Source organism: Nicotiana tabacum, chromosome 11, assembly GCF_000715075.1.
Source record: "Nicotiana tabacum cultivar K326 chromosome 11, ASM71507v2, whole genome shotgun sequence".
NCBI classification, from domain to species: Eukaryota; Viridiplantae; Streptophyta; class Magnoliopsida; order Solanales; family Solanaceae; genus Nicotiana; species Nicotiana tabacum.
Genome location: NC_134090.1, coordinates 37,267,612 through 37,290,983, shown reverse-complemented (window position 1 = coordinate 37,290,983; position 23,372 = coordinate 37,267,612). Strand labels below are relative to the sequence as shown.

At 39.6% G+C, this 23,372-nt stretch overlaps 1 pseudogene; it reads left to right on the top strand.

Moving 5' to 3' along the window:
* Positions 1–1,037: 1,037 nt before the first annotated feature.
* LOC107802937 (citrate-binding protein-like) lies at positions 1,038–7,467 on the top strand (annotated as a pseudogene).
* Positions 7,468–23,372: the final 15,905 nt, after the last annotated feature.

Sequence of the window (23,372 nt, the reverse complement as noted above, 5' to 3'; positions counted from 1 at the left end):
TTTTTTTCCTACTTTAATTAATTCATTTTTCTACTTCGATTAGTTTCGTTTTTCTTTTATACATCATATATTGTATGTGTAAGAATTGGATTTCAAATAAAAAGAAGAAAATCAAATAACAAGACGTCCATTAAAAAATCATTTACTCAAAAGCATATAAATTAATTTATACATCGGAATTACTATTTGAGAAAATTTAACCAAATATATCTGCTACAGTGTTATATAATAAAAACATTACTATACTATTTATAAAGTTACTAGAAACGGTTAATGCAGTTCTAAAATTAGTAGAAAATAATTAACTTTGCCTTCTATTGTCCTAGAAGAACTAAAGTAAAATATTAATCGAAACCTAATCCCTTTTATTTGAGAAAATGTTTTAGAACAAATTATGAGGAAAATATTCAAAATAAATTCACTATTAAATGAGATGTAATATTAATAGAAACTCTACTTTTTTTTCGCTCACTAAACTTTTGATTTTTCCCTTATACGTGATAACCCTTTTGGGGGTAACTAACCCTTTTTCTTTATTTTCTTTTCAATCAATAGATTTTTTACTTTTTTCGTTGTTGTTATATTCAAGAACTCAATGTAAAATTCAGACTTCCGAAGAGCGTCACTTTCAAGCGCATTTGATGGTAAGTTTGAAGTACTGAATGGTGATATGGTGTGACATGAAATAGTTTTATTCGAATTATATTGTAAATTCTCATTCAAAAAGATTTAGAAGCAAATATATTTGTGCCTTTTCTTTCATTGTTCTACTTGACTAAATTTTTATTGATATGGTATTAGTAGCCTGATTTATATAAATAAGAATGTAATTCACCATTTCTCATGATTCTTCATATTTTTCAACAAAATTCACCCAAAAAAATTATTTTTGTAATGTCATTTGTGTTCTTCCAGAAAACTGCACGAAACGCGGATTAATTTACTAGTATTCGATATAAGTCGTCTGTCCATTTAAGAGTCATTCAATGTGAAGAATCGTACGAAGCCGTTCATCTCACAGTGGCAAAGACTAATCAGCATATTCAATCTTAGTCCTTTCAAATCATATTCATGTTTCACCAACAAGGGTTGCGGTGGAGTGGTAATTACTCCTTCATCCTTAATCAGAGGTCTTGAGTTCGAGTTGGCCTGGGTATGGAGTCACCTTTGTTAGGGATCATTTTACCTCCTATGTGAACCTTGTGAGACTTTCCAGCACAAATCCGATTTAATCGAGTCCCAATGTGAATACATGACACTAGGTGAGAGGAAAAAAGATTATGTCTCAATGATGCTAATTCTAAGTATCACCATCACATGTTGAGTGACTTCTACAAATTTCTCAAAAAATTTCCCTATTAATACACATCCTATATACTCAAGTTCCAGCCATAATCCAACCCCAAAATCTATTGTGTATTTCATCAAGAAAACATGGATTTGGTCTTATCTTCTCTTCATCTCCGATTGATATTATTCACTCTTCTCCAACTAATTGTAATCCAAAACCATCTGTTTTGCAAAGCTGATCCTACTGATGGTTTCACTCCAATAACTCTTAGCCAAAGCAACTTCCAAATTCAAAAGCCTTACGATGTGTCTATAAATCAAAGGTATTCCTTCATCAATGGAGTCCATAAGATGTGGGTTTTCAAGACAGACAAGCCTCATACTCCCACTAGCCAAACAAAACCTCGTACTGAAATTCGTATAACGGTATGTATCAATTAATATTTTACATTAGCTGTGATCCGTTATATTGTTTTATACTATATATATATATGGCTTTTGCTCTATGCCTAAGCTAAAAACATGTATTCGAAGAAAGCTCCATTGGTTCGAGTTGATGTTTGCTTTTTTCTCGTGAGTTACTATCACAAAATGTTACTGTCTCGGAGTCAGAATTTTCAACGAGGGAAATCAAAATATAAAAAGTAAATACATAAATAAGTAAGGGGATTCAACATATAATATATATTAAATTTTTTAACCTAATTAATATACAGTGTAATTTTCCGATATAGGGGTGTTAAAAAAAGTCCCATTATCTAAACTTTTAATGATCGATTATTAACGTTTATTAATTTATTACATTTTAGGGACATGATTATTCATCGGGTGTATGGCAATTTGAGGCATATGGATATGTTCCAAGTGGTACAACTGGTGTGTCAATAATGCAAATATTTGGAGCATCAACTTCAGCCACAACCTTAATGCTAAGAGTTTACAACGGGGACCTCACTAATGCAATTGAACCTTGTTGAATTTGGCAAAACCTTTTGTCCCACATCGGTGGGAAAAGAAGGGTTGGGGGGATTTTCCCCCTATAAAAGAAGGCTTAATATTTAGGATTTAAACGTACCTCTCATTTGCCTTCTCATCTGTTTAAGGCATTTGTATCTTCTCTCTTTAGTATTATTTCACTTGTATTTTTGGAGTGAAATAAAATATTGGTTGTGTCCGAGGAGTAGGCAAAATTAGTCGAACCTCGTAAATTCTGGTGTTCCCTTTATTGTTGCTTTATTGTCTTATTTATTATTTGGTGGCTGTCATAATATTTGGTATAGTAGTTGTGACTTATTCACACTATATACATTTGGCTTCCGCAACAATTGGTATCAGAGCCAAGGTACTGTCTAAGTATGCTCTGTGGTTGCAGCATAGTCTGATCTTCCACATCAGAAAAGATTTATCTTGGTAACTGAGTCAAGGTTCTGTCTGAGTATGCTCTGTGGTTGCAGCTTAGTCTGATCTTCTACATCAGAAAGGAAATAATCTTAATTTGTGTCGTCAGCTATTAAATAATATTTGTGTCAAATATGGGAGACAATAAACAAGAAGAATCTACATCAAGTGTCAACAACACGTCATCATTGGCATCTTCGCTTATGACAAGAATTGTGTCAAATGCGAAATTTGCGGTAGAAATATTTGACTGGTCCGGGCATTTTGGGATGTGGCAAGGCGAGGTTCTAGATGTCCTTTTTCAATAAGGGCTAGATCTGGCCATTGAAGAAAAGAAACCAGATGTTATTGGAGAAGAAGATTGGAGAATTATCAACCGTGTTGCTTGTGGTACCATTCGATCCTACCTTGCTAGAGAGCAGAAATATCCATACACAAAGGAAGCTTCTGCAAGTAAATTATGGAAAGCACTGGAGGATAAATTTTTGAAGAAAAATAGTCAAAATAAATTGTACATGAAAAAGAGACTGTTTCACTTCATCTATGTTCTTGGTACCACGATGAATGAACATATCACCAGTTTCAATAAGTTGGTCACAGATTTGCAAAATATGGATACAACTTATGATGATGGTGACTTGGCCTTGATGTTGTTGGCGTCACTTCCTGATGAGTACGAGCACCTTGAAACTACTCTACTCCATGGAAATGACGAAGTTTCTCTCAGAGAAGTTTGTTCGGCTTTGTACAGCTATGAACAAAGAAAGCGAGAAAAACAGAAGGGCGGAGAAGGAGAAGCACTATTTGTGAGGGGTCGTCCTAAAAATCAAACGAGGACAAAGAAGGGAAGATCCAAGTCAAGATCCAGACCCAGCAAAGATGAATGTGCCTTTTGTCGAGAAAAAAGGCACTGGAAGAAAGACTGTCCGAAGTTGAAGAATAAGGCCAAATATAATAATGGAAAGGCCATTATGGATTCAAATGTAGCTGATTGTGATGATTCAGACTTCTCATTAGTTACAACAGAGTCATCAACATCATCAGACATATGGTTGATGGACTCGGCTTGTAGCTATCATATGTGTCGCAATAGGGACTGGTTCGTGGATTTTCAAGAAGGAGAATATGGAATTATTCACACAGCGGATAACAGCCCTCTTACCTCATATGAAATTGGTTCAATACGATTAAGGAACCACGATGGAATGATCAGAACATTAACAGATGTTCGATATGTACCAGATTTGAAGAAGAATCTCATCTCTGTGGGAGCCCTTGAATCAAAAGGGTTCAAAATCATTGCAGAAAATAGAGTGATGAGAGTATGCTCCGGTGCACTAGTGGTAATGAAGGCTAATCGGAAGAATAATAATATGTACCGCTATCGTGGCAGTACAGTTATTGGGACAGCGACAGTGACATCCAGTGACGACAAAGAGGCAGAAGCAACCAAGCTATGGCACATGCGCTTGGGACATGCTAGAGGAAAATCCTTGAAAACTCTATCAGATCAAGGATTGTTAAAAGGAGTCAAGGCTTGCAAATTAGAGTTTTGTGAGCATTGTGTTAAAGGGAAACAGACAAGGGTTAAATTTGGTACATCGATCCATAATACTAAAGGCATTTTGGATTATGTACACTCTGATGTTTGGGGTCCTTCCAAAACACCTTCATTGGGTGGGAAGCACTATTTTGTAACCATTGTTGATGATTTTTCCCGAAGAGTATGGGTGTATACAATGAAGAGCAAAGATGAAGTGTTGGGAATTTTTCTCAAATGGATGACGATGGTGGAGAATCAAACAGGCAAGAGGATCAAGTGTATTCGCACAGACAATGGAGGTGAATACAAAAATGATCATTTCAATAAGGTCTGTGAAAATGATGGCATCATTCGACACTTCACTGTTAGACATACACCACAACAGAATGGAGTGGCAGAACGTATGAACCGGACCTTGCTGGAGAAGGTACGGTGTATGTTGTCCAATGCTGGCTTGGGCAAAGAATTTTGGGCTGAGGCAGTTACATATGCATGCCACCTAATTAATCGCTTACCATCTGCTGCTATTGATGGCAAGACACCATTTGAAAAATGGTATGGAAAGCCTGCTATAGATTATGACTCTTTGCACGTGTTTGGCTCAACTACATATTATCATGTGACAGAGTCAAAATTGGATCCAAGGGCAAAGAAGGCTATTTTTATGGGAATTACTTCTGGAGTCAAAGGATATCGCTTATGGTGTCCTATGACAAAGAAAGTAATATTCAGCAGGGATGTTGCCTTTGATGAATCTGCTATGGTAAATAAGGTAACAGAAGATACCAAACAAAATAAAGGTGCTTCTAAGCAGGTGGAGTTTGAGGGAAAATTTATTTTTCCTACACAAGAAGCAGAGGAGGAAACAAATGAAGATTACCCTCTGGAAGGAGAGCCAGTAGAGGAGATTCCAACTCAGAAACCTCAACAACAACTTGAATCAATAGCAACCAGCAGGCCAAAAAGAACAATAACGAAACCTGTTCGTCTCATAGAGACGGTTGCTTGTGCAACCTCAATTGTAGCTGATGATGTTCCTACCACTTATAAAGACGCTGTCTAAAGTTCAGAAGAAGATAAGTGGAGGATTGCCATGAATGATGAAATACAGTCCCTTCATCAGAATCATACATGGAGATTGGCCAATCTCCCGAAGGGAAAGAAAGCAATTGGGTGCAAATGGGTATTTGCAAAGAAAGAAGGATTTCCTAACAAATTAGATGTTCGCTACAAAGCAAGATTGGTGGCCAAAGGATATGCTCAAAAGGAGGGAATTGATTACAATGAAGTGTTTTCTCCAGTTGTAAAACATTCCTCCATTAGAATTATGTTGGCTTTGGTAGCACAATTGGATTTGGAACTAGTTCAGATGGATGTAAAAACTGTGTTTTTACATGGAAACTTGGAGGAGGAAATCTACATGACTCAGTCAGAAGGATTCAAAGTTGTTGGAAAAGAAAATATGGTGTGCAAACTTGAAAAATCGTTGTACGGATTGAAAAAATCTTCTAGACAATGGTACAAGCGATTTGACGAGTTTATGTTGCGGCAAGGGTACAAGAGGAGCAAATACGATCATTGTGTGTATTTGCACAAGCTTAAAGATGGTTCCTTTGTATATCTTCTCCTATATGTTGATGATATGTTGATAGCATCCAAGAATTCGGAAGAAATTGATAAGTTGAAGATTCAACTGAAGAAGGAGTTCGAGATGAAGGATTTGGGTGAGGCAAAGAAAATTCTTGGCATGGAGATAATTAGAGATAGACGTTCAAAGAAACTCTGTTTATCTCAAAAGGAATATTTGAAGAGAGTACTTCAACGTTTTGGCATAGATGACAAGACTAAGCCAGTTAGTACTCCACTTGCTTCCCATTTTAAGCTAAGTACTATTATGTCGCCAATGGATGAAGCTGAACGAGAGTATATGTCAAAGGTACCATACGCAAATGCGGTTGGTAGTTTGATGTATGCAATGGTTTGCACAAGGCCTGACATTTCACAAGCTGTTGGAGTTATTAGCAGATATATGCACAATCCAGGGAAGGAGCATTGGCAAGCTGTGAAGTGGATTCTACGGTATATTCATAATACTGTAGATGTCGGGTTAGTTTTTGAGCAGGAAGACAATCAGTCTGTAGTTGGATATTGTGACTCAGATTTTGCGGGTGATCTGGACAAACGAAGATCAACTACTGGTTATGTGTTTACTTTTGCAAAGGCACCAGTTAGTTGGAAGTCTACTTTGCAGTCAACAGTTGCTTTGTCTACAACAGAGGCAGAGTACATGGCTATTATAGAGGCTGTGAAAGAGGCAATTTGGCTTCAAGGATTGCTAAAGGAGCTTGGTGTTGAACAAAAAGGTATCACAATTTTTTGTGATAGTCAAAGTGCTATTCAATTAGCGAAGAACCAAGTGTATCATGCAAGGACGAAGCACATTGATGTTCGGTATCATTTCATACGAGAAATCATAGAAGAAGGTGGAGTCACAGTGAAGAAAATTCATACTACGGAGAATCCTGCTGATATGCTGACAAAGGTGGTGACTGCGGTCAAATTTCAACATTGTTTGGATTTGATCAACATTGTTGAAAACTGAAGATTGAAGATGAAGACACAATCAAAATTTGTTATTGAGAGAAAATTGAAGATGTGGAATTTTGCCAAGGTGGAGATTTGTTGAATTTGGCAAAACCTTTTGTCCCACATCGGTGGGAAAAGAAGGGTTGGGGGGATTTTTCCCCTATAAAAGAAGGCTTAATGTTTAGGATTTAAACACACCTCTCATTTGCCTTCTCATCTGTTTAAGGCATTTGTATCTTCTCTCTTTAGTATTATTTCACTTGTATTTTTGGAGTGAAATAAAATATTGGTTGTGTCCGAGGAGTAGGCAAAATTAGCCGAACCTCGTAAATTCTGGTGTTCCCTTTATTATTGCTTTATTGTCTTATTTATTATTTGGTGGCTGTCATAATTTTTGGTATAGTAGTTGTGACTTATTCACACTCTATACATTTGGCTTCCGCAACAATTGGTATCAGAGCCAAGGTACTGTCTAAGTATGCTCTGTGGTTGCAGCATAGTTGAAGGTTTATATAAATGGAAATCTCAAGTATGAAGCTTCAGGAAGAGGTGGAGACCATCATTATTTCAAGTTTGGAGTTTATGGACAAGATAATGAGTCTGATCGTATGGAGTCTCGTTGGAGAGGGATTAAGCTTTTCAGAAAATAGCATAAAACTTTTTCTTAAGCTTTTATGTTCAACTACAATATGATGTATTAAGGAAATGAATCATCCTCTTAACTTTATCATGAGGTTGACTTGAATAAGTTAGAAAAGAAAATAAACTCTGATTTTGCATGTTTTCTTTCACCTTTAATGTAGTAATAGAAAATGGATTTAAGCTAATTATATGTATACTAATTGTGTAAAGATATTTTACTTATATTATCAGTGTAGCTTAACCTGTGATAACAGATTAATTAATGTTTATAATAGAAATTAACTTGTAACTACCTTATTCTAAATAACACTTACTCATAACAAACCAGTTCGAAACTTTGAATTCTTATTGACTAATACATATAGCATTAATCAACAGAGGGAGGATGTGGATATATAGTTCATAGCTTCATGAACTGATGGAACCTTCTCTTACATTCTTAAGAGTTCAAATCTCATTAATTTTTTGATTACTACTGCTTAATTGAATTTTCACTATTCTTAGGTTAACTATTTGAGATAAACAAAAGATCAAACATAAGTACCTGCATACATTGCTGAAATCCGTTTAATTTGAGTTTTCATTCGTACTCTTTGAACTGTGAATCTAGTCAATGAGGCACATGGAATTTGTGCTATGTGTTTAACCCAAAAATAGATTTCTCGGTCAAAGTCAATATCTAGAAGAAATCGGGTTACTAATAACCAAGATTTACTTCACTTTCACAACAATTTGAAAGAATAGATCAAGGAATGAAAATAATTGACAAAGAGAATAAGAAATGAACTAATAATCACTCCCAAAATTACGGCTTAGAGCATTGAAAGTAAAGCAAAGAATAACTATATGAATTTCAATAATAATTGTTACTTGGCATTACAAATGAGATTTCAGTCCTTATATAGGAGCATACGGTTCCTTACTTAATTAGGGCTCACTGATGATATATATTAATTGCATTGATTCCCCGTTACCATGTTCAATCGTAACGGAAATATTTATGACTAAAGATTCCTTGTAACTGCACTGATTTCCCTTCCTTATGTATGACAGGTCATGTATCTCCCCTTCTTTACAGCCTTTATTTATTTCGTTCCTGTTTCTCCTTTTACAGTTGTCAGGTCCGATTTTTTCCTCAGTATAACCCCGTGAGTGTTTCTCCCGTGCCTTTTTCGCATTCTTTAACTCGTCTAATTAAGAACGACGCTTGTCCTTACGTCGATGTTCCACGTATCATGCCCCCTCAGCTTGTTGATAGCCTACGTGTCATGTCTTATTCCACCAATACAGATAGTCCCCCACTTTCTAAATATTCTCAAGTGAATATTCGGAAAGTGGTAAGTTTTTATGACGGGAATTCTTTGTCGCTATTTCTCGAGTATCATTATGTCTTCTTCAGAATCGATGCGATGTACGTCACATTCATTTAATTCCCATGCCACGTGACTTCTTATGATTGGTTTTGCAGTTTCTCAGCGCTTTTTTAGGTTTTTTTCTGCGGCTGCGTCAATCACGAAGTGACGGTTCCATTATGAAACTCTATAATGACCGATTTTAATGACGGATGTATCTCTTTATAAATACTTCATTCTTTTTGATTTCTTGAAACCTTCTTCCTTCTGTATCCATCATCTTAACGATTCTTCGTGTTTCTGTACCTTTTCTCTGTATTTCCTTTGTTAAACATGTCTTCGTCAACACCAGACCCTCACAAAGTTGTAATCGTCGACAAGCTTGCTCCTTGTATTGCCTCTACTAGGAGTAGGAGAGGTGGTAGACTTGGTAGCTTGGTTTTCTATCTACTCGTGGTTCTACTTCTTGTGGTTTTCTTCTAGACCTAGGGCTCCTTTGACCTCTAGATCTTCTTCTAGAAATAGGAACCTGAATGAACCTATACGTGAGCCTACAGTTTCTGAGATTATTCCTCAAGAATTTTATTTTGTGTCAGATCGTGAGACCATGAAGAATCAAGTTTCTTCTATAGCTTCCCTTAACCCTGCTGAACTTTACCCAAGGTTAATCACTCCTGGCCTTTTTTCTTTAGTTCGACAAGAATGTCATTGGAGACCGGATTTCCAAGTTTTAATCCCTGGTACCAATCAAAGAATCACTTCTTACCATGTTGGCTTTTCTTTCATGTATACCTACCCTTTCACTTTAGGGTTTAAGCCTCCCATTAATCCAGTAATCATCGAGTTTTGTGTCTATTTTATTGTTTGCCTTGTCCAGATCGGTCCCATCGTGTGGAGGGTTGTGGCATGTCTTCGCTATTAGTCGGATTTGGTTTCCGCTCCTTTTACCTTCCGTCACTTACTTCACCTTTACTCCTCCCCCAAGTTGTTTCGTGAAGAGGTCTTTTCCCTCGTGGCTAGAAGTAAAAGGGTTTTAGTTAGCTCCGAGGATAACCGTGATCGCGGCTGGTATACCCACTTTGTTGATGCCCCCGCTAGTGGGTTAGCGGGTGAAGAAAATATGTCTTTTCCAAAAAAATGAAAACTTTGCACGTAAGTTTTTTTTTCTTTGATGCCTTGAATTCCTTCATATAGCCACATATCCACTTTTTTAGCAACCATGGAAGTCTTCGAAGAAATTCCTAGCTTCCGTTCTTGGGTAGCAAAAGATGTTGAAAATTTTTTTCACAGAAATTCGGTTAGAAAGTGAAGACTCATGATACTCTTTATCTTTGCAGTTCCTATCCTCCTTTACTTGTTAATTCATAAGTTTTTCATCATTCTCCTTTTTATTAGGGTTTGCTATTCGTGGTATTAGCCCTGCATCTATTCCAACCAGGCTTTCTATAAGTCTTGCTCAAGAATGGATTCTGAGAGTTTATTCCTCCAAGAGGAAAACTGCCGAAGCTCGTGGGTCTGATGATGAAGAGGAGGTAGAAGAAGATTCTTTGGTGAGAAAATCGTGTGTCAAGAGACGCATGATTTCTGATGATGAACCCCTGTCTCTCATAATCCCCCATCGAGTTCAATTCCTTTCAGACTCATTGATGAGCTAGAGAATACTCCTTTAGAAATTTCTGATGAAGACGCTGATAACACAACTAATCCCCCGTCAAGTCCTATTGAAAGGTGATTCACCCATGGCTTTGAGGGTGAAGAAGGCCTCGGGCCTGTTTTTGAAGAATTTCCACTTGCTTCCCTTCAAGTTTTATCTACTGTTAACCCCCTATGTCTTTTTCTGGTGTTACTCCAATGGTTGCTCCCGCTGTTGCTTCTCATATAGAAGCTGAGCCTTCTAGTAGCAGGTGAAAAATGAAAAAGGTTGTGATTAAAGTCCCCCGGGGTGAAAATTTATTGAGGAAGTCTGGACAAGCTGACGTGTGGTTGAAGCCATTGCTAGGACCCGTGGAGAAGAAGAAGTTAAAGGGTCACCGCTCCTTGACCTTAATGAATGACATTGTTCATTCTTCTCTTAAGGTATAAATTTACTTACATTTCCTTCCTTCTTTTTCCTCATTCGTAACTCACTTTCTTTTTTTATATTAATTTGATAGGCACAGAGCTTATAAAAAGGATCTCTCAGACTGATCAGCAACCAATCGACTTGTGTACTGAGGTTGATAACTGGTGAGAACAATTTGAAGGTCTTCAGTTGGAAAAGGATGCTCTTGTAGAAGAGAAAGAAGCTTTGGCACAACAGATGAGAATGGTATTCGCTGAGTTAATGGTTCTAAATGCTTCCTCTAGTCATGTTGATAAGGATAAGGATAGACTGGAATCCTCTTTTGCTGAACAACTTTTCAAGGCTATTGAAGATATAAGGGGTTTGAAACAACTCCTTAATCAAAAAGAGGTTTACGCGGGTGAATTGGTTCAAACGCCTACCCAAGCTCAGAAAGATCTCCACACCTCTACAGATAAAATTCAGTTCTTGAAAAGTTCTCTTTCTCCTTTGAAGACATCTTATGAAGCCTCAGAAATAGAAATAGAAGAACTGAGAGCCTAAATTGATCAGTGGGAGAAGGAATATGATGACCTCGAGGATAAGTTATCGCTGAGTGTTAGCTGGACTTTTCTGAACACTCACCTCGAGACTTTAACTGAAGACAGCCAGGAAGGTTTTGACCTTAACGCTGAGATTGCTAAGGTTAGAAAAGCAATTGAACAAACTCAACAACGTTAAAGATATTCCACACCTAAAGACGAAGGTTCTAAGGGTGATGGAGATGGACTTGTTCCTGGCGGAGGTGATGTTCAAGCCTCTTCTCCCCAAGTTGATCCCTCTTCTCCCGTTGATGATGCTCCTTAGCCTTTCCTCTTTTCCATACTTTTTATTGAAAGTATTTGTTTGTTGATTTTTGCTTGGAACTCCCTTATGTTGCTTTTTTCTTATTTTGACAACTTTTTAGAAGGTTTGTTTTTGCTGCCTCTGTCTTTTTGGGATTGGATGACAGAAATACCGCCCTTATTCTTTAGGGTTATGATATATAAATGTCTTTATTTCTTTTGCCGCATATTATACTTTTTTCCTTTTAATATTTGAGCTTTCTCTTGCACTTAAAAATTCTTTAATCTTTTTTCCCTTTTAATATTTGAGCTTTCTCTTGCACTTAAAAATTCTTTAATAGACTGTGACTTTGATATACATGGATTTTTATAAAAGAGGACCCTTTTATATTAACGACACTGATGAAGATGACGTCTCATCTTCATATTTATGCAAATATATGAAACATAAAGTAGACATTGATCGGTGCCAACCCTACACCACTACAAAGTGGCGAGAGCGGTCGAAGCAGCTTTTAACCGAGATGGTCAGGATCAAATCCACATGGAGCTAAAATTGGGAATTGGATTCCTATATAAACTAGTAGTGCATAGTGCTCTTACACTTCCAATCATCTTTCGTTATTTGTTACTTCTAATTTTTAAACTAATAGTATGCTAAATTAAACTAAGAGTGAAATGCTTGTAAGGTTTTCTAAATGGTTAAAGAGGCACTAGGGAAGTGACTCTCTCCTAGGTGAATACTCGACGGATTCTCAAGCCTAAGGCAAAATTGTTATGTAGGGGATTATGATATAACCAATGCACGAAACTACTCACTCTGTACCTCTCGGTAGTTTGAGTGATTTTGCACTAATTGACTTTCTCAAAACCAATTGGGTATCGAAATTGTGCAAGCAATGTAGGTTCAAGTCGGGTATTCCTATATCTAGGTTTAACCCTTTAATTGGGGCTATCAATCTCTTGAACATGCTCCAATTCCTTGTTGGACTAATTTTCCTAGACTCAAACTCTCTTTCTCAAGAAGAGCCTAAGTCAAAAAGGCACAAATTAGTGTTTGCAACCACTAATTCAACATGAAAAAACACAAATTAGTCCAAATATCAAACACCCATAAACATTTAAGCCTTAAAACTCAAGACTCATCAAATACTCATACTAGGGTTGAGCCACAACCCTTGCTAATGGGTCTAGCTACTCATAATAATGGAAGAAAATTGATAATTAGATGAAGAGTAACCCATATAATATGTTTACAAGCTAAGAATCAAAGATTCAATGATGAACTAGCTATGAAATTACTCAAAATAGGTCCAAAACGGCCTTCACGTGTTCAGCTAAAAGTTAGATTCCCTAAAAATCTGAAAAAGTAGTATTTATACAAAGCCGAATTTTCTGGACAAAAATACCCCTGCGGAGGTACCGCGGACCACGGAAAATGCACTGTGGCCGTGGTGAGGCTTTTTGGCTTGAATTTTCACTCTCTAAATCTGGCCATCGCGGACCACACAAAATGCATCGCGGCCGCGGTGGCTTCATTGTGGTTCGCATAAAATGCTCAGTGGACCGCACTGGCTTCAATTGTCCAAATTTCCAACTCTCTAAAAACCCCTCTTTGCGGACCGCATAAAATGGATTGCGGCCGCAGAAGGCCGCGAAGAGGCTTCTGCAGCCGCGAGAGAACCTTTGCATACCGCATTGCTTTAAGCTCCAAATTTGCACCTCTCTGAATCTCCTCACCGCGGACCGCACAAAATGGATTGCGGCCCCGGTGGGTCTGTTGCAACTGTGCTTTGACTTGTTCTTGGTACTTGTGCATGTTTCACTCCTTTTTGAGCTGGTTTTGACTACTTGTCACCTTTTTTACCAAACCTTACAAACAAGCACAACATGTAAGCCTTTGGGACTATTTGTATACAATTTTAACCAAAACTCAAGTAAAACGGAGTGTAAAATGAACTAAAATCCCTAGTTATCAACTCCCCCAAACTTAAGCTTTTGCTTGTCCTCAAGCAAACAAAATAAGTCCCACCTCTTTAAGAACAAAACCAAGAAAATTCATGTGACCTAAAGTGACCTCATCTAGCATCAATTGGGACTAACAATTGCCCTCGATTCAAATGAATCATTAACAACATCCAACCTTTTAAGCACCATGGTTTGAGTGCGACACAAGAGCATCAAGAGTTGATTCAACTCATCAGGGAAACTCTTTCTACTACTTTGGTCATTGTGGAACCCAAACTCATACGTCCTCAACTCTCCCTAAGCAAACCTCACTTTTAGATTGAATCACTCATAACTAGGATAGTGGGAATACACTCATCTCTCTCAAAGAAAGGTCACAAGTCCGGCGCTAAGTACCATAAGCTTATCCCTTATGTGAGTCACCACTAATGTAAGCTTCATTCAACTCAAGATCATATAGGGCTTTTTGTGGAGATGTAGTGAAGGTTTTGGTTCAGGGTAGGAAATATTTGGTCTAAGTAGGTTCCATCTTCCCTTAAGCACTTCATTTCTTCATTTTGGCACGCATTCTCTTGACTATTTGAGTCATTTACTCCTTTATTAGAGTTTAGAGAGACACATTGTCACTCTTTCTTATTCTTTTCAAACCTTTATCTCCTTTCTAAACTTTTCACACCTTCCATATCTTTTCTTTTATTGAATCCCTTCATTTATTTTACATTGTTCATTCTTTTTGACTTTTTGATTTTCTTTCTTTTTCATTGCCTTTCCTTTTCTTCATTTTGTATCTTTTACCACTTTGGTGCATTCCTCGTCTCTCCCCTCAAACTTATGCTTTTGCCTTGTGCTAAGAAAAAATCGGGTACCAAGAGAGGGTCTTTTTAGAATAGGTAAAGGCTTGTATCATGGTCTTTGAAAGAAAAAGGTCTATGGCTCAAAAGGGTTGACTATGGATATTATCATTGGTAGGCTATGGATGTTTTCAAAATGACATTCGGATTAAGGAGAGCCTATAATCACTTCTCAAGTCAAACTACACTTAGAATTTCTCCTAGACAAATATTCAGGACAAGTTCTAGACTAATGGCACGGGACTTGGACTTGCAATTCAAATTCTCACCACACAAGCTGTAGGATTGCTAAAGAGACAGAGTCGGGGGCCCACAACAACCTTAGCTAAGATTTGAGCAGCACAATGGTCCCGAAAGACCACTTGATGATTATCAGCCAACACAAGAGTCTCAAGGTCATAACTTTCACCATCCTATACACAACAATTTGTTTTTGACCATAAGATCAAAGGCAAATGTGTTAGGACCAAGTGAAGCTTTGCTTGAGGCACCATTACTCACTAGCTACTATTTACACAAAAAACAAAAAGAAAACAGACTCAACCCCTTAAGAATGTTGTCATGCCATCCATCATCGGGAAGAGCCACCCGGTTCACACAAATTCCACCTTTGGAAAGAACCGTGGCATTAAGAAAACCAAAGGCTTATTGAACGCAAAAACTCAAAATAAGAAGCTACCAAAATGAAATAAGAAGCTATGAAAGAAAAATGCGGAAAGTAGAATGAATATTTACAAGAGGGGATTTAGACGATATACATAAGGGGGAATAAATATATATATCAGAAAGTAACTTTATATACAGACCAAAGTTGCAAAGTACGAAAAGTGAAATAAAATGGTAAAATTATGTACATACCAAAAGTGAAAATTAAAGCATAATAAAAAGAAAATAGTATCATATTTACAACACCAAATTATCCAAATAGGGCTACCCCCTCAAATGAAAGCTAGCATTGTCCTTAATGCTAACTAACCAAAAATAGCTCAAAATAAAATAGAGAGTAAAGAAAACTCCCTATTGGCCCTCCATCTGCATAGGATCATGAGTCTGGGTCCCTAGGTCCTCGGACTGCTCGGGAACCTGTGACTGGATCCCTGTAACTTGTGTCTGCACTGGGACCTGGGCCTGTACTAGGTCCTGGGCCTGCACTGGGGCCTGAGGCTGGCTAGAGGACCCTCCTGCGGGTCCTCCAACTTTATCACAGCATCATCAGCACGGGGAATCACCCTCTTCCTCTTTGCTGGCCTCTCCACCTCCTGCTCCGACTCAGGCTGGGCTGCTAGAGTCGGGTCATACAATAATAGCTCCAAGGGCAAGTGATCAGCCTTCAATTTCTCTACTTTTACCCTCAACTCTTTCACTGACTCCTTTGATGCCTGAGTCTTTCTCAACTTCTTTGTTTCCTTTGTCAGCTCCTTTAATGTTTTGCCATGAGAACCTACAGCCTCCAAAATTAATTGATGGTTCTCCAGGAGCTTCTTTTGGTTTTCCAGAAGCTCCTTGAGAGTATCCTCCACTGACTGTGGAACCTGTGGCTGAGGGGGTACAGACTGGGCTGCCACCGAGCTAGAAAGCACAGACAGCTTAGAAGTAGCTGTCTGCATCTAGTTGTTGATGCTGGCAAGGGTTTAGCTCAAACGGTGGGCAGTCAACGGGTAAGCTAAGGATGAGGGGATATCTGGAACTGTGGAAGTAGAGGGTCCTGGGGCAATGTCTGGTGTAGCTGAGGGAGGCTGAGAAGAGGCTCCTGCTACTACTGGCTCTTCAGACTGGCCAGTAGAAGCAGTGGCTTTACCTTTCATATCTTTAGGGTTGTCATCACCCTTAAGGCTGTACCAGGAGAAGGATGCTTTTGGTTTCACCTTTACATCAAACTTTATTTTCTCCACATTTTGATCCTCAAAATACATGGTCAGAAAATGTGGGAAGGCGTAGAATCTATCACCTTCATTCACTACCCGTGTAATCACCTTGGACATAACATTCCCGATGTTGATCGGGTACCCCGCCGTGATAGACGCCACCAATATAGCCCGGGAGATAGGAAGAGAGTTTTCGTGAGTGGTGGGGTCTAGCCTGCTGCACACAAAGGTCTCCCACCCTTTCGCCCCAAAATTCAGGGTTCTCCTCAAAATTTGAACCCCTGTTGTCAACCACGGACGGGCATCCTCCCCCAATGCTACCTTTTCTAAGTATAAAGTTTCATCCTCCTCCGGAAAGCCCAGGTAGTCATTGATTATTTTCCCATCAAACTTTACTTTCAGATTTCACACCTTAGTCACTGTAGCGCCCTTTTTGATGTGGGCAACATTAGTGTAAAACTCCTTCACCAAGTGCTCATTTGCATCCTCAACGTTGCCTATGAAATAATCCCAGCCTGGCCTCTCTCTGAATTGCCTTTGCACATTTGGGTTGTGAAGTAGAAGATCCTTGTCAATGAATCTCCGTTCAAGTATCAACTTCCTCTTGGGCCACCATTCTCGGAATTTATGGTAAGCAAGCTCACTGACAAATCTATCATGCCAAGCCTCTAGCTTTCTAGTTCTCTCCACCCCCTACTTGAGGCACACCCCCTCCTTTTTTTTTATGGTATCCCACCGGGTGTTGAAGCTGTAGGGAGGTAGAAGAAACATCATCACCGCTCTCGGCTGACCCCTCAAATGACTCAGAAGAAATTGCCACTGAAGCTTGAGCAGTAGGAGTGCCGGAGGTGTATCTCTCAATCTTCGCCTTTCCGGCCAGTCAGGAACATACTCCGGCACTGACTCGGAGTTGGATGCCTCCCGGGAGGGTAAATACTCACTTCTCGAATGGGAAGCAGCTCTATTTGTAGCCGTTATTGACTTTCTAGTGTCCTTGATTGCCTGCTGGACTTGGGGGGTCAATTTGATCATACCTTTTCCCCTACCCCGGGAGGACTCTCCTTTTCCCTGTTGTTTTCTACCACCGCATCGTGATTGAACCATTATCTGCAAGTGAAATTCAGTTAAAGCTTGTTAGTATCAAACCAAAAGAAGTAGTGAAAATTATGATTGCAGACAATGAAGAAAATAGTTGCGAACAGCAGACTACGGACCACATAAAATGCAGTGCGGCCGCAAAGAGACCATCGCGGACCGCACAAAATGGCACCGCGGTCCGCATTGAGGTGGGAGTCAGAATACCCACTCTCTGATTCCAGGCACCACGGACCGCAAGAAATGGTCTGTGGCCGCAGTAATGCACTGCGGACCGTAAAAAATCGACCGCGTTCACGTTCCTCAACATTCAACTTTCTGAAGTTTCACCACCGCGGTCCGCACAAAATGGCATCACGGACCACAGAGAGGCACCGCAGACCACATAAAATCCACCGCGGACCGCGGTAAGCCATAAGCAGCAGTACCAATCTATGGTTTCAATTTTTGTCTCATTTTTAGCCTAAAATCTTATATCATTAACCCACTAGGTGCTCAATCATTATTCTTAACCAATTAACCCTAATTTAACATCATTATGTAAACCTACGCTACAATTTAAAGAAAAGGGAAGAAAAAGAAGTACAACTAACTAATTAAAAGAAAATAAAACAAGGTTAAAAAACTAAGAAAAGATTAAAATTACCAGTAGTGAGATGCAACATAGATGATTTAAAAACAGGTTTTGAATTTGTGCAGCTAGGACTTGGATGAACAGTACTTATTACTATTGAGAGTGAGAATGAGCGAAAAGTTTTAAATGAAGGCCTAAGGTCCTATTTATAGAAAAGGACCCTAGGACCCACTGTACCTACCCACCGCGGACCGCAAGAAGTGCACCGCAGTCTGCGATGCTTGAACATATGAAGCATTGGGCATATGGGCACCGCGGACCGTACAAAATGCAATGCGGCTGCGGTGAAAACTTCAGAAAACCCTATTTTTAATCATTCACTACTGCGAACCACATTGAAATTTTGCCCCCGCACTAAGGCCTTTGCGGCCGCAAGAAATGCAATGCGGCCGCAGTGCAAACTTCAGAGAGTGACATTTTTCCAACTTGGTCCTGCACTGCATCAAAACAATCCTACACACATCTCACAACCAGTTAGTCCAAAAGCAAATCATATATTAAAAAGAAAATCAATGAAAAAAAAAAGAAAGACACATGGGTTGCCTCCCAAGAAGCGCCTAATTTAACATCGTAGCACGATGCAGGTTACCATCAAATCACTTTAGATGGATCAGGGCCACCACGTGGTTGTCATCAATCTTCCCAAGGTAGTGCTTGACTCTGTGCCCATTAACTCTGAAGACCTCTCCATTTTTATTTTTCAAGTCAAGTGCACCAAACGGAGTCACAAACACCACTTTAAAAGGTCCACTCCATTTCGACTTAAGCTTTCCCGGAAACAGACGTAACCGAGATTTGAACAAGAGAACCAAATCACCCACTTTGAACTCCTTGCCCCGAGCATATTTATCATGAAGGTACTTCATCTTGTCCTTGTACAAGGACGAACTGGAGTAGGCATTAAATTAGAATTCATCAAGTTCATTAAGCTGCTCCACACGAAGATTTGCTGCCACATCTTATTCAAGATTCAGCTTTCTCAAAGCACGCATAGCCTTGTGCTCTAACTCAACCGGTAGATGACAGGCTTTCCAAAACACCAATCGGTATGGAGACATACCAATCGGGGTCTTGTAAGAAGTCCTATAAGGCCATAGAACATCATCCAACTTCTTTGACTAATCAGTCCTATTTGCATTGACCGTCTTTGACAATATACTCTTGATTTCCCTCTTTGAGACTTTAACTTGGCCACTCGCCTGAGGATGATAAGGAGTAGAAACTTTGTGATTGACACCATACTTTGCAAGCAAAGTGTCAAAAGCTCGATTATAAATATAAGACCCCCCATCAATTATGATTGCTCGAGGAGTGCCAAACCTAGTAAAAATGCTCTTCTTGAGAAATGCAACAACACTCCGAGCCTTATTGTTGGGCAAAGCCACGGCTTCAACCCACTTTGAAACATAGTCAGCTGCCACTAGAATGTATGTGTTCCCACACGAGGTAACAAATGGACCCATGAAATCAATGCCCCACACATCAAAAATATCAACTTCAAGAATGGTATTGAGAGGCATCTCATCTTTCTTCTAAATTCCACCCGCTCTTTGACATTCGTCACATCTCTTCACAAGTTCACTAGCATCTTTGTACAAAGTTGGCCAATAAAACCCACATCTAAGAACCTTCGTATCCATCATCGCCCCGCCATGATGGCCACCATAGGGAGAGGAATGACAAGCCTCTAACATACTCAATTGCTCTTCCTCCGGGATACACTTTCGGATCACACCATCCGTGCAGATTTTGAACAAGTATGACTCATCCCAATATAAGTCCAAACTATCCTGTTTGAGCTTCTTCCTTTGGTTAGAAGAGAGCTCGCACGGGATTATACCAGTCACAAAAAAATTAGCATCGTCCATAAACCATGGCATAGTATTAACCGACACAGAAAGGAGTTGCTCATCGGGAAATGAATCATTGATCTCTAGGCCATCACGAGGCCTCCCCTCCTCCTCCAAGTGGTCCGCCACTTGGTTTTCACTACCATTCCGTTCCACAATATCCAAATCAAACTCTTGAAGTAACAAGACCCATCGCATCAGCCTAGCTTTGGAATCCTTCTTCGTTATCAAGTACCGGAATGCAGCATGATCAGTATGAACTATGACCTTAGCACCCATGAGATACAGCCGAAATTTCTCCATTGCGAACACAATAGCCAAAAGCTATTTCTCAGTCACTGTGTAGTTCACTTGAGAATCATTCATTGTCTTGCTTGCGTAGTACACCGGATGAAACATTTTGTTCACTCTTTGACCCAAGACCGCCCCAACCGCAACATCACTCGCATCACACATGAGCTCAAAAGGTAAGCTCCAATTGGGTGTGGTTATATTAGGAGTGGAGGTCAACTTGTGTTTGAGAAGTTCAAAGGCTTGCATACATCCCTCATTGAACACGAACTTGGCATTTTTTTCCAATAACTTGCACAAGGGATTCACTACCTTCGAAAAGTCTTTGATAAATCTCTGGTAGAACCCCGCATGCCCAAGAAAACTTCTAACTCCCTTGATAGAAGTAGGGAGAGGGAGTCTTGAAATCACATCAATTTTTGTTTTGTCCACCTCTATACCATGCTTTGAAATTTTATGCCCAAGAACTATGCCCTCCTCAACCATGAAGTGGCATTTCTCCCAATTAAGAACAAGATCGGTTTCTTCACAACGGGCCAACACTCTATCAAGATTTTTCAAACATTCATCAAACGAGTCACCCACAACACTAAAGTCATCCATGAACACCTTCAAAATGTCCTCCACCATGTCAGTAAATATGGCCATCATACACCGCTGAAATTTAGCCGGTGCATTTCACAATCCAAACGGCATCCTAGAAAAGGCAAAGGTACCATATGGACAGGTGAAGGTGGTTTTCTCCTGATCTTTCGGAGCAATCAGGATTTGGTTTTACCCAGATACCCATCCAAGAAACAGTAGAAGGCATGCCCAGCAAGTCTGTCTAGCATCTAATCAAGAAAAGGTAATAGAAAGTGATCATTGCGGGTCACTTTATTCAACTTGCGGTAGTCCATGCACACCCTCCACCCGGTGACAATCCTGGTAGGAATCAACTCATTTTGTGCATTGGTAACCACGGTCATGCCACCCTTCTTCGGCACACATTGCATCGACAAAGTCCAAGACCTATCAAAGATGGGGTACACAACCCCGGCATCTAACCACTTGATCACCTCCTTTTTCACAACTTCCTACATTGCCTCGTTCAACCTCCTTTGATGTTCCAAGGAGGGCTTTGCATCATCTTCCAGAATAATCTTATGCATACAGAATGTGGGACTTATCCCTCGAATATCAGCTAAGGTCCATCCAATTGCCTTCTTCCACTTTTGGAGCACCGCCAATGTGGCATCAACCTGCATGTTAGTAAGACAAGAGGAAAGAATAACTGGCAAAGTTAAACTAGGGCCTAAGAATTCATACCTGAGGTGTAGAGGTAACGGCTTCAACTCCAACACCGGAGGCTCCTCAATTGAAGGCTTTGTTGGTGGAGTTTTCCTATTCTCAAGATCCAAAGAGAGTTTCTGAGGCTCATAAGAGGCCAAAGAGAGCTAGAAGATCCCAGTGGTTTCATCAAGTTAGTGCAATAGTGCCTTAGCAAATTCTGCACTCCCAATGGTGCAAGGAATGGTGAAAGCACTGGGATATTCTAGTTTCGAAGCCATTGAGTGCACTATTGCACTAACTTGATGGGTCATCTTGATAGTTTCACAATCTATGGATCTTTTCTTTGTCATCAAATCTTTCATAAATTTAGCATAACCCGACATTTGCTCTAGAGCTTCCACCAAAGGCACATTAATGGATAAGTTCTTCATCATATCAATGAACTTCTTAAACTGGTTCTCATTTCTCTACTTTGCTAGCCTTTGAGGATAAGGTGGAGGTGACCTTGGTAAAAGAGCCTTGGCTTTAGGCACCACCGTTTCCGGCATGTCTATTACGTGTTCCCTAGACGGGTTCACGTCATTCTGAGTTTCCACCTCGGCATCTTGGATATCAATACTCACTTCCTCATTCATGTTCTCATCAATCACATTTTCAACCACCAAAGGGATCTCGTCCTCTTGCAACTCAACTTCACCACTCAAAATTTCTTTTTGTTTGGAGGCATTCACATCACCGCCTCGTCCACTTCTTGTAGTTACTGCCATTACATGCCGTGATTGTTTCCACCCTTCAGGTTTACTATCGTATCACTTGGTAGAGCCCCCTTAGGGTGAGTATTCAAGGATTGTGAGATTTGGCCTAATTGAACCTCTAAGTTTCTAATTAAAGTATTGTGGGATACCAACTGAGCATCAGAGTCCGCATTCTTTTTCATCATCTGTTCAAACATCATTTCAATTCTCCCCATTTTATTGTTAGAAGAACTAGTAACTTAGGGTGGATTGTTCGATTGTTGATACATTGGGGGTCTTTGAAAGCCTTGCCCCCGATTTCCTTGGTTGCCATGGTTCCAACCACCCTGATTGTTGTTTCCACCCCAGTTGTTGTTGTTGCCACTCCAATTACTCTGATTGTTCTGATTGCCCGAATTGGAATTTTGGTTGTTGTTCCCCCAATTACTATTCCCTTGTTGTTGTTGATTGCCCTAATTGCCTTGGGGTCTCCATTGTTGTTGGTTGGTAGAATTGCCCCTTTGGCCCTGATAATTGTTCACATATTGCACTTCTTCATTCTACCCATCATAACCATCATCTTGGAATCCACCACTATCATTGTCATATTGATCCGAACTCTCTTGATTCTGTTAACCTCTTTATCTTCTTTTGTTCACTAACATGTTGACACCCTTCATAGTATTTACCTGTCTTGGATTTTGAACATGTTGTAATTGTGCCTTTGCTAGCTGGTTCATTATTGTTATCATTTCTGCTATTGCCTGCCCATGATCATGGAGCTCTTTGTGCAAGTGGATGACCGTGGGGTCTCCCTGTGGCACATTGGCTCTACTTTGCCAAGAGGAGGACGTGTCAGCCATCTCATCAAGAATGTCACAGGCCTCATCATAAAACAGCTTCATGAAATTACCCCCGGCAAGTTAGTTTACTATACACTGATTTGTTGTGTTAATGCCCCGGTAGAATGTTTGTTGTATCATTGCCTCAGTCATATCATTATTGGGACATTCCTTTACCATGGTTCGGTATCTCTCCCATATCTCATGCAATGATTCATTGGGCTCCTGCTTGAAAGCTAAGATCTCATCCCTCAATGATGCCATATGTCCCGG